Below are 12,754 nucleotides of genomic sequence, written 5' to 3'. Positions count from 1 at the left end.
TTCGATCACTGTGGCGGTAATATGTGGTCTAGTCATGGTGCGGTGGTATTTGTTCCTTGTATGTGCTATTTGGTCACTATGTGGTGGTAATATGGTGTCTGGTCATGGTGCGATGGTATTTGTTCCTTGTATGTGATATTATTTGATCACTGTGGTGGTAATATGTGGTCTAGTCATGGTGCGGTGGTATTTGTCCCTTGTACATGCTATTTGGTCACTATGTGGTAATAATATGGTGTCTGATCATGGTGTAGCGGTATTTGTTCCTTGTATGTGATATTATTCGATCACTGTGGTGGTAATATGTGGTCTAGTCATGGTGCGATGGTATTTGTTCCTTGTATGTGCTATTTGGTCACTATGTGGTGGTAATATGGTGTCTGGTCATGGTGCGGTGGTATTTGTTCCTTGTATGTGATATTATTCGGTCATTGGTGGTATTATGAGGTCTGGTCATGGTGTTGTGGTATTTGTTCCCTGTATTTGATATTATTCGATCACTGTGGTGGTAATATGTGGTCTGGACATGGTCTAGCGGTATTTGTTTGTTGTATGTGATATTATTGGTCATTTTAAAATTTGAAAAATAAATAAAAATATACTTAAATTGTATTGCATATTTTAACAAATATTTAGTAGGTTACAGTAGAGTAGGGCCCGGCCAAAAGTGTCTACCGTGTTATGGTGGCAGCTTAAAAAATCTTTTGGCCAAATCAAAAGCTGCCGGCTACATGTGTGATCTGGTGATGGGAACTGTTAATGTGTGATAAGTGAGAAGTGGAGTTTTTCCAAGAGAGAGCGGTGGGACTGTGGACAGTTCAAGGGGTGGAGGCGGGGCTGGGGTGGAGCCTGGGCGGAGTCTCAAAGGGGCCCCGAAAATTTTGCCAGTATGGGGCCCGGAAATTTCTAGTGGCAGACCTTTGCCAGAGCAGGTATGTCACTCTTTTCAAGGAGAAACAATACTGCATGGCGTATAACATTTTTGTTATAGACCTTCGCATTTTACACATTTTGCATTAGACCTATCACTTCTGAGTGGTTGTTTCTTGTCTCTTATCATAAAGTGCAACAGAAGTGGTCAGTTTCGCACCTACAAAACAGGTGTAAATAATTAATGTGTGAATGTTTCTTTTTTAACTTCTTGGAAACCATGTGAAAAACTAACCTGAAATGGTTATAACATCTAATGTGGCTGGACATTATTTCTCTAGAAATTTTTGTGAAGCTAACGGTGTTTGAAAATATTAGAGCAATTTGGGGACTGAGTTGCAATAACGTAAAGTAGAATATACTATAGTTCTGGTGGCAGCACACATGGCAGATTTCTGTGGCCCGCTGTCAGCTCCCTGGTTCCATCATTATGGGAGTGTAAGGTGCCCGAACAATGTAGTCGTGGATGAGCTGCTGCTTCTGCCCGATATGGCACCCTACAGGAAAATCATTTCCCAGTCCCGATGTGCTGTTAGGTGTGAGGTGCATCATACTCACTTGGGAGTTATAAGGCCTGCCGACTCCAGGCTTCCTTCTTCAGTAACTGCCGCACACAATCAAGGCGACACCAAGTGCTTTTCCTTACCCCTTAGACCGCAGTCCAGAGCCTCTCACCTAGCCAAATCAGTTTTCATGCTTCGCTGTGATGAGGGCCAACAGCCCAAAACACCGTGTCTGCGAATTGAGATACTGATTTGGCTTCTATCCTAAGTCATATTGCACGACTCGTTAAAGGGTTGATTGTGACTTGTAGGATCGCTACTTCCAAAAGGTGGTACTATATAGTTCAAGTCCTCTTTTTCTCTGAAGAGGCAATTTGTATTTCAACAATCAAACGTTTGTTGAAAAGTTAATGGTTATTCCAGTGGAGTATGTGGGATAGGGCACAACAGGTTACAGTCTTTCCCTCAGGTAACGGACATAATTTCAGCCTTAAAACTCGTTCCCAATAGAGCATCCTTTATCCTGCTTTCTCCTCTAGAAATCCTTCTCCACAAATGTCAGTACACCTGGATTCCATGAACCTCTGCCTTTGTGGATCCGTGTCCATCTTCCCCTGTAGTCCTCTTGAGGTCCCGGGTGCAATGAATGGATCCGCATGGAGGAGTTACAGTTGTGCTCAAAAGTTTACATTCCCCAGCAGAATTTTTGCTTTCTTGCCTTTTTTCAGAGAATATGAATAATAACACCACAACTTTTTCTCCACTAATGGTTAGTGGTTAGTTGAGGCCATTTATTGTTAAGCTACTGTGCTTTCTCTTTTTAAATCATGACAACCAAAAACATCCAAATGACCCTGATCAGAAGTTCACATACCCCAGGGTATGTAAACTTTTGAGCACAACTGTATATGGCAATCCACTGCGCTGAGTGATAGGCCTGTGTTGGCCCTAGCAGCACACTGCACTGAAACTCCACGAAGAACTTGCGTAAGGCCAGCGTCACTCTACCGTAGAATACGGACGAGTGCTATGTGAGAAAACATTGCATAGCACTCGGCCAGTGTTAATCTATGGGGCAGCTCACGTCACCGTTTATTTTCTCAGGCATATTCGACGTGCATGTAAAATCGCAGCATGCTGCGACTGTACGTGTATATTGTCCGAGTCTCGCCAATGCAAGCCTTTGGGTGCAAGAAGAACTCGGACTCCACACGGACCATCTGTGTAGTTTGTGACAAATACGCACACATTTACCTCATTTCAGCCCATTGTCCAATTTAATTTAATGGGGAAAATCAGTAAGAAATGTAAAGCCATACGCGTATCATACGAATGTCACATGGATACATAGGCGGGAGAAAATCGCATCATCGCATTGCAAACAGATTACACATGGATGACCATACAGAGAATACTCGTGCGACTCTCGGCAGGAAGACTCGGACCGATTTTCCATATGTTTAGTGTGACCCCGGCCTAAACCTTCTACTACTTACTGCTAACCGCACATAACCAGGAAGTCCCTTTCCTTTTAGTAACACTATTCCCCTCCCATCTGTGGGCCTGCACCTAACATTAACTATTCCTATTTCCCATTTCTACAGTATATTGCTAATATTCAATGCTTCCTTTTATATATAAAACACTTATCTTTATATGCTGCCACGCGATTTTTGGCATTTGCCCCGCTATTCTACACATTACCATAGAACATTACATAGGGATTATACACATACCCATTAAATGCATAAAACGCATAACACTGTTCACATTACACATATGCATACGGCGGATGTCTTCAGGGTACGACAATCCACATTCTCACATGAGTATGGGTTTCTTCTACGGAGGTGATATTGAAGCTCATGAAAGAATTACAAGATTGAATAATTTTAAATCTTTTTTGGTCATTGACATATCGTGTATAACAATTGCTGACTGGTTAATTTTTCAGTTGTCTCAATTAGGCGTAATAGCTCATTGACAGACCCATAATGTGTCCAAAATCATATCTTTTCCATTAAAAGGCAATTTCAGTAGTGTGAACTGCGTAAGTCGAGGTATCATCTGATTTATAGGACTTGTTCAGACAAGCATATTAATTGTCCATGTGCTGTCTATATGCAAAACTGATAGCATACGGACATCAAGTCAATGTGGTAGTACACATGAACATGTTTTCACGCAGACCGATGGTTTGAATGTAAAAATCGCAGCAAATGACTACTTTGATCCATATTCTCAGACTTGCCCATCATAATCAGATCAGACTCGCTCATTATAAGTCAATTGGGCACAGAAAAATATAGGTCACATACAGTTAACCATCCGTATATCATGCATTTTTCACGAATTCATTAGAATCATAAATATAGGAAATTGTATTTGACCTTTATTAGTTTTTATATTGTAAACAAAACCATATGGATGTACAAAATGGGCCTATGAATGCAATACAGATATGAAAAACAGACATACGGAACACAATATTGATGTAAAAACATCCGGTACTTTCTGTTTGGCATTTGTTGCACTAGATCTTTTTTCTATTCTGTGCTAATGGTTTGCAGAAAATGGTCTTCATTAGAGATGAGTGAATATGTTCGGCTCCCTCCTTATTCGGCAAGCTATAGAGCTTATCGAAGAAGCTGCAGAGGGAACCCGGATACCTCGATCGCTCTCGATAATCAGCTGTTTGGCTCCGCAGCTGCATGTGTCACGGCTGTGTGACAGTCACAACACACAGTCTCTCCATGCATGTGTAGTGACTGTCACACAGCCGCGACACATGCAGCTGCGGGGTCGGAAACCTGATTATCGGAGAGCTCCAGGTATCTGGGTTCACTCTGCAGCTTCTTTCATAAGCGCTATAGCTTGCCGAATAAGAAGGGAGCCGAACATATTCGTTCATGTCTAGTCTTCATCTGCTTTTTTTTCTCTATTTAAAGATAATCTGTCAGCAGGAATTCCGCAGAAGATATGCGCTAAAAAATCATATTTGTTTTTTACCTGCATATTTTCTGAATCTAATGCAGTTCTATGGGGAAATTCCGCACATAAAACTCATTCAAGAGAAAGTTACATGTTGCGTAATTCAAACACGCACCGCAGGTTGTTTTACACAGCATAAAAAAAGCTCAGTGGGCATGAGATTTCTATGAATCCCATTCACTTCGCTGGAACTGTAAGATGCTGAAAATATGCAGCATCAGAAACTCATTTTAAAATAAGAGCGCAGTCATATAGCCATATAAATCGGACTGAAATCGGAACGCAGTGCACTGTCTGGCCGGCGGCTCTTCCAACCAAAGCATGACACCTTCATTCATTTCTATACAATTGTCATTCTCTGGTTGGGAGAGCCGCTAGCCAGTCCTTGCACTGCGTTCCGATCTCGTCTGATTTACACACAAGTTTGACTGTGCCCTAAGATTAAGTATATGGCCACCTGGATGCCATTACAATGCCAAAAATATTTAATGCAATAAAAGCCATAGTATAGTAAATAAAACCTATTCAGAAAGTGTCAGTGTTTCTTATATAGGCTACATAAATAAATAATTTTCAAGCCTCTGGAAAAACAAACAAACCTGGAATCTGATGAGTTGCTATGAACAACACTGTTTCTTACATTTACTATAATTGGTGTTCCTTACAACAGGCTAAAAAAAAATAATAATAATGAATTGTTCCATTTTTGTCCCAAAATAATTCTGCAAAACTTTGTTGCATTTTGGACAGTCCTAATGTCATAAAATCAATGCTTGCTATCAAGCTCGGACTGGCCCACAGGAGAATCTTCTGGTGTGCCACTGTGTAGGAGTGGGCCACCACCCTCTTATATGAGCAGTACTTGGCACAGTACACTTGATTCACTATATACAGACAAAGGCCGCATCTTATTCATTTAACAATCTGTGACGATAATCATTTCTCATGGCCAAGCCATGAGTCAGAGAGGTCAAAGAGTCGAAGGTCAGAAGCCAGGAGGGTACGTCATAAACAGAAGGAAGAGACAAAAGCATAGTCAGGTAACGTTCTGAGGTCAGAGTACCAGGAAGATAACGGATCAGAGCTGAGGGGGTTAAACAGGCAGATGGCCAAAACAAAGTCCAAGATAAGGCAACAGATCAAGCATACAGAACTCAAGACACAGGAAAGCACAAACCTCACAAGCTGAATGTACGTCTGGCAGAGTTCAGGGAGACACAGCTCAGTTAAGAAGCATGGCAATTACCTGAAATAATGAACACCTGGTGACAGCTGATGCCTCCCAGTCTCAAATTGGATAGTCGAGCTGTCAATCGACACACTGACAGCTCAGCATGCCCCTGTACCAGATTGGATGGCCAAGCTGTCAATCAAAGTACTGATAGCTTCAGCAAGTCCCTGTATCAGATTGGACGGCCGAGCTGTCAGTAACTGCATCCCAGTCACACTGAGGGGTTGAACTGTGACAAAACCCCCTCTTCTAGGGGAGCCACCGGACCCCCAGACTTACCAGAAAATCTTAGATGGAAGGCTCTGACTAATCGATTGGCCTTCACATCTTGAGAAGGGACCCAGGATCTCTCCTCTGGTCCGTATCCCATTCAGTGGATGAGGTACTGGAGGGAATTACAGACCCTCTGAGAATCCACAACCCTCTGAACCTCATACTCCAGGCCACCGTCTACTGAAAGCGGAGGAGGCGGGGATGAGGGAGATAAAGCAGAAGGGACATACTCCTATACCAGATTGGATGGCCGAGCTGTCAATAACTGCATCCCAGACACACTGAGGGGTGGAACCGTGACAGTGACACTATCCAGTTTATTTCTATAGACATTTTTAAATGAGGATAAAGTTATATTTGCAAGTAGCTGAAGATTGGGGCCCTGGAGTTGATGTTTCTGGTGGGCCCTTGGCACCCCAGTCCGACACTGCTTGCTATAATTAGTTGTGCGATTGTGCCAACATTTAAGCCATTTTCTGAATGTCAAATCAATAAATCTGCTCTTTGCCCTCTCCCAGAAAACCATGCACTTAGCACTCAACCTAATGTGTGCTATGAAAAGTCACAAATTTTTGCTCATAAATTGCTGACGTCATTACCTTTATTCCAAAAGCTGACATTAAACTTATTAAAAATATGTGGGCCTTTGTGTTTATGTCTAATGGCCAAAGTGTCTTTCTGGATCAAAAGTCTTTTAAAAGGAAGAATACACAATATTGCATAACTTTATAGACCTGAATGATAAAATCAAACATAGACTCAAGGGCACAAGATTCACAGGGGAAAAACAAAACACCCACTTTATTAGAACTTATAATTTATTTTACGACCATTTGTAGATGTTTTATAGATTTACTTAGTGAGTTGCCTTTATTCTTCACTCTTGAGAGTGTTCTATCTTCAGAAGTTAAGGAGTTGCCTCATTGATAACCTGTGGTGATAACCACTGATCCAGTCATTTTAATCCTTCGTGATGGTCTGTTTTGTCAAAGGTGATATCATCTGAACTTAAAACAGCCACTGCATTGAAAATGTAGAATTGCAAGATACAAGCAAATGGTTGATATGGATGGCCCGGATCTATCAGAATGCTCTAAGAAACAGTTCTTGAAGCAGTCATTACTTTTTGGATTTTGTTTCCATGCTGCTCATATATCACCAACATATTGCTGGCATTCACATGGTATTGGTTGCAGCACTCGCATGGCATAACTATGACATTGCTGAAAAAGCTGGAGGAATACAGCATTTAAAAAGGGATTGTCAAATGTAGTGGAGAACCCCTTAAAGTTAATAAAATCTACTGATAAACAAATCTTCATGCGCATTAAGAGACAGTTGCCCAAAATCCAATGTAGTGATAACAAACTGAACAGGTAGTTGTCTACTATTAGTTTTGAGAAATAATAGTGTGATACCAGGGGTATCTTACAACCGCACCATCTCCATTGAGTCAACCTGCGTATTTAGCCAAACCAATCCTTAGGGAGTTTCCTCTCCTATTTATCGGTAGAATTGGTGATTCAATCACTTTGGATTGACCTCCAATACCATCAGTCTGAAGATATATATTGGATTTTCAAGCAAGGTATTTCTATTTGTGAGTGAAATTTTTTGTCATAATACAAATATCCTGTGTGAGAACTAGAGATATGCGGCAGTCGTTTGTTAACTTCACCTCCTAGGATGGCTTAATGAATTTAGTATGAGTCATTTCTCTCTCTTAAGGAATCTTTTCTGTCTATAGGCTGTATTTTTTACTTTGGATTACCTTCCTTATCCCCTTAAGGAACAATCTTTTAAAATCATTCAGAAGGTAAAAGATTTGTACCACCAAAACCTGGCAGAGAAGAAGCAGATACAGTAAAGTAGTTGATAGAGGGCAATCCTCCTAGCACATTTCCTAATTATATGCTGGATGTTTCTTGGGACCTGCTTTGATATAAGTCTTCCATTCCTTTCATCTACTGTAAAACTCTGATAGAACTTTTCCATAGTGGTATCAGAATCAGATTAAGATATCCATGACTCTGGAGTCTAGTGATATCTTAAAGTAGTCTTGAACAAAGGTTCGCACTTGGCTCCTAAGAGCACTCATAGAATCAAAGTGAAGAGTGTTTTTTTTTTTAACCACTACAATTGTTCAATCAAGACTGCTCTTGAACTCATTGTTTCCAGTATGGGAATTACCACTTCTTCTGAATGCCTCAACAAAGAATCCCTTTGAATTCCAGCAGCAACATCTTTTCACGGGTTGAAATGTAAGAGGGCGTTCATGGTCGTTGTAACTGTGGCTGAAGATGGAAACGTTTATCTGAATTTATAATTCCTGCATTATTAATATGATATGAGAAATAATGCAAATTAAACGTTAGTGTTTATTAAATTAATTTAAAACCACTTTCAGTTTCCCAAAAAATGTGTGCAAAAAGAGGAAACCAAAACCACTGTGCTTACAAAAATCAAATACAATCCATTAAAAACATACACCTCGGTATGGCACTGTAAGGCCTGGCTATTCACTGCTTGCGTCGAGAAACACGTGATGGTGTCTCCGCAGCTTCTTTACATGCATCTGCATATTTCCCATAAGGGATGGGGGCAGTGTTCTGGAATCACTGCGTTGAGAAACACGTGATGGTGTCTCCGCGGTGTTGGATGTTTTGGTCTCCCCGAGGCCAATCATCTGTGCCTTTATAGCCTTTTTACTAGGCACTGCTCCTAATAGCCAGATTCCTACTCCACACTGATGAGGGGCAATAACCCCGAAACAGCTGTCTGTGGATGGATACCATGCTTGGCATAGGTGGCTTTCCTTCATAGGATGCTGCCCTTCCCGTGGTTGTTCCTTCCCGGGGAAAGGCCTGGCTATTCACTGCTAACGTTGAGAAACACGTGATGGTGTCTCCGCAGCTTCTTTACATGCAACTGTAAGATCAGAGAGTTGTAGGATTGGGTGTTGGTCCATGCATGCATAATTTTATTTTAACCGTGCATCAAGGAGGTTGGAATCCAATCTACCCCACTGCCTACTATACACCTCAAGAATGAAGTCCTGAGAACTGGTCTACATGAAGTACCAAAGCTTGGGAGAATCGTTGGATTCATAGGACGATGTAAATGGAGAACTAGGGACTCTAAACTAGGACTTGGAAGTTGGTACGAGGTCCTCCTTGTGAGGACTCCATCACACGACCATATTTTTGATCCAAGTGGTGTCCGTGGAAAAAATGGGGTAGTGCAGATGAACAATTTTTTTCACTGATCAAATCTGCCTGTGAAAATAATCGCAGCATGCACTAGTTTATTCAGCAAATTGGATGAGACTCACCCACTCAAGTCTATGGGAAAAAAATCGGAATCTAAAATATACCATCAGATTTTTATGGCTGCATTGCAAGGAGTAGAGTTTGTAGATAACGGTAGTGTTCGTGACGCCACCTGTGGTATTCGGTCACGGTGACCGACGCTGCTTAGGGGTCCGCTGGGGTGATAGAATGGCACCTTCCCACAGGTGAAGTATGTCCCCAGGGCTTCCCAGAAGTGTAGATGGTGATGATGGATGGTGCAAGGCGTGGTGAATAACGAGGACACAATGGGTGCAGTCTCTTTACCTTTACTGAAGGCTTCAGCATCCACAGTCCAGGGTGCCGGATGGCAGGGTAGGCAGAGTCTGGCCGGTCTGATGGCAATTCCAGAGTCCCCTTATCCAGGTGGAAATTATTTCCTGGTGTATTTTAATTGAGCCTCTGTTTTCCTTACATCAGTGTTGTCACTAGGCATGCCACCCCAGCAGTCTTCTGCTCTCCAGATATTTCACACTTCATTGTTATGCCAGCATCTTATTGCAAACCTGAGGACGTACACCTGTGTATTCATACAGTCCTGACTTTGTCGCCTCGTCCTAGTTTATCCTTGGCGACAAAACATGTATAGCAAATACAGAGGGATTCTGATTCTGTCTATACTTTTGTGTTGTATATAATAATTTTCTGTGTATATAATTTTTTGTAAATAATTTATGTTCATATTTGGTGATACCCTGTACCTTTTGTTTGTTTCTGTAAGGTTTGAGAAAGACCCTGTGGGTCGAAACGTTACCTACCTTGAAACACTGCGGTGCTACCTTTATTTTGGTGTTTGTAATAAAGAAAACCACAATTTTTTGAGACAAAAATCAAATCTCCGAAAACCTTTCTTTGAGTGCGACTGTTGTTGTATGACTATAATCTGGAGTATCCCTCCGTGTTCAGTCTGCACCACCCATAGCGAGAGTGCACGTCTTGTTCTACAATACCTGTGGTATTCGGTCAGGGTGACCGACGCTGCTTAGGGGTCCGCTGGGGTGATGGAATGGCAGCTAGATGGTATACCTTCCTACAGGTGAAGTATGTCCCCAGGGATTCCCAGAAGTGTAGATGGTGATGATGGATGGTGCAAGGCGCGGTGAATAACGAGGACACAATGGGTGCAGTCTCTTTACCTTTACTGAAGGCTTCCGCATCCACAGTCCAGGGTGCTGGATGGCAGGGTAGGCAGAGTCTGGCCGGTCTGATGGCAATTCCAGAGTCCCCTTATCCAGGTGAAAATCAGTAGCCTTCCCCTTGCACACAGTAACGTAGTAGGTCCCTACTTGCATTAGCTACTATAAGGTCCTCACTCTTGTTACTTCTCTCTCTCTGTCCCCCAGATGGATAGGACATAACCCATATGACGGTGGTGGCCTGAGTCCTTTTATAGGGACCCTAGCGTCGCCCCTCCTCCGCGTTGCCACCTTGTCTGCTTAGGCTTTTAGGTTGAACAGCCAACTTGGAATCGACTGCCCTGCCGGTCTCTGAAGTAAAGCGTAGAGTCTATTACTCCCTCGGTGTTCCGACCACCGGATCTGCGCTCAGAGGGAGGCAGCCTGCTTCTAGCTGGTCTCCCGCTGTTGTTTTACTCCTGTTGATATGACTTCTGTGCTCACTCACTACGACACACTTCCTTTCGTGTCCTTTCTTAGGAGGCTGCCGCATGGGTTGCAGGCGCAGCTCCGTGTCCTTCTTTCCCTTTCCTGGGCCGAGCCCAGTCTGCTCCCCTCCTCTTCTTCTCCTGGCTCCAACTGTCTGACTTCCTAACCAACCCCCAGTTTTACCCAAGTGTGAGGAGTGGCCTAATAGATAGAACCTTTTGCTCCCCCTGGTGGCCGGTGTGTAAAGTGTGTGTGGCTGTGATACCTGGCAGGGTGAACTTTTTTGGTGCCATCAGACGTAACATCGATCCCCCTGGTGTAAGAACAACATTACTGCAACGACCAGGACTCTGGGGCGCTGCAATTCTATCTGGAATCTGCCTGAAAAAGTGCCACAAATCCACCACAAAAAAAACCCAATATTGCTGTGTACAAGTTCAGTTTTTGACCTCTTCACGATTTCGAAACCATGCAGTAATTAAAAGAAGTAGCATGTTCATTCTTTGGGCTAGTTATAGTGTAAATCTTAGGCCGGGGTCACACTAGACCGTAATACGGACGAGTGCAATGCGATAAAAAATCGCATAGCGCTCGTCCCAATGTTAATCTATGGGGCAGCTCCCATCATCCGATATTTTCTCGGATCAGAGTGAAATCGCAGCATGCTGCGATTGTCAGCGTATCTCAGCCGAGAATCGCAAATGAAAGTCTATGGGGGCGAGAAAAAAACAGATTACACACGGACCAACAATGTGACTTGCGAGAAATACGCAGCGGTGTTCTATAGAAAAGCCGGCAATTCAGTGCGGTGTACAGTAAAATCACACTGACAGGTTAGAATAGAATAGCTATAATAAATGTCTACACATAGTATAGGGGTACAGTGCCTACAAGTAGTATTCAACCCCCTGCAGATTTAGCAGGTTTAATAAGATGCAAATAAGTTAGAGCCTTCAAACTTCAAACAAGAGCAGGATTTATTAACAGATGCATAAATCTTACAAACCAAAAAGTTTTGTTGCTCAGTTAAATTTTTATAAATTTTAAACATAAAAGTGTGGGTCAATTATTATTCAACCCCTAGGTTAAATATTTTGTGGAATAACCTTTGTTTTCAATTACAGCTAATAATAGTCTTTTATAAGACCTGATCAGGCCGGCACAGGTCTCTGGAGTTATCTTGGCCCACTCCTCCATGCAGATCTTCTCCAAGTTATCTAGGTTCTTTGGGTGTCTCATGTGGACTTTAATCTTGAGCTCCTTCCACAAGTTTTCAATTGGGTTAAGGTCAGGAGACTGAATAGGCCACTGCAACACCTTGATTTTTTGCCTCTTGAACCAGGCCTTGGTTTTCTTGGCTGTGTGCTTTGGGTCGTTGTCTTGTTGGAAGATGAAATGACGACCCATCTTAAGATCCTTGATTGAGGAGCGGAGGTTCTTGGCCAAAATCTCCAGGTAGGTCGTGCTATCCATCTTTCCATGGATGCGGACCAGATGGCCAGGCCCCTTGGCTGAGAAACAGCCCCACAGCATGATGCTGCCACCACCATGCTTGACTGTAGGGATGGTATTCTTGGGGTCGTATGCAGTGCCATCCAGTCTCCAAATGTCACGTGTGTGGTTGGCACCAAAGATCTTGATCTTGGTCTCATCAGACCAGAGAACCTTGAACCAGTCAGTCTCAGAGTCCTCCAAGTGATCATGAGCAAACTGTAGACGAGCCTTGACATGACGCTTTGAAAGTAAAGGTACCTTACGGGCTCGTCTGGAACGGAGACCATTGCGGTGGAGTACGTTACTTATGGTATTGACTGAAACCAATGTCCCCACTGCCATGAGATCTTCCCGGAGCTCCTTCCTTGTTGTCCTTGGGTT

The sequence above is a fragment of the Ranitomeya imitator genome, chromosome 2 (genome assembly GCF_032444005.1).
Source record: "Ranitomeya imitator isolate aRanImi1 chromosome 2, aRanImi1.pri, whole genome shotgun sequence".
Classification (NCBI taxonomy): Eukaryota; Metazoa; Chordata; class Amphibia; order Anura; family Dendrobatidae; genus Ranitomeya; species Ranitomeya imitator.
Note: the sequence above shows the minus strand (reverse complement) of the source record.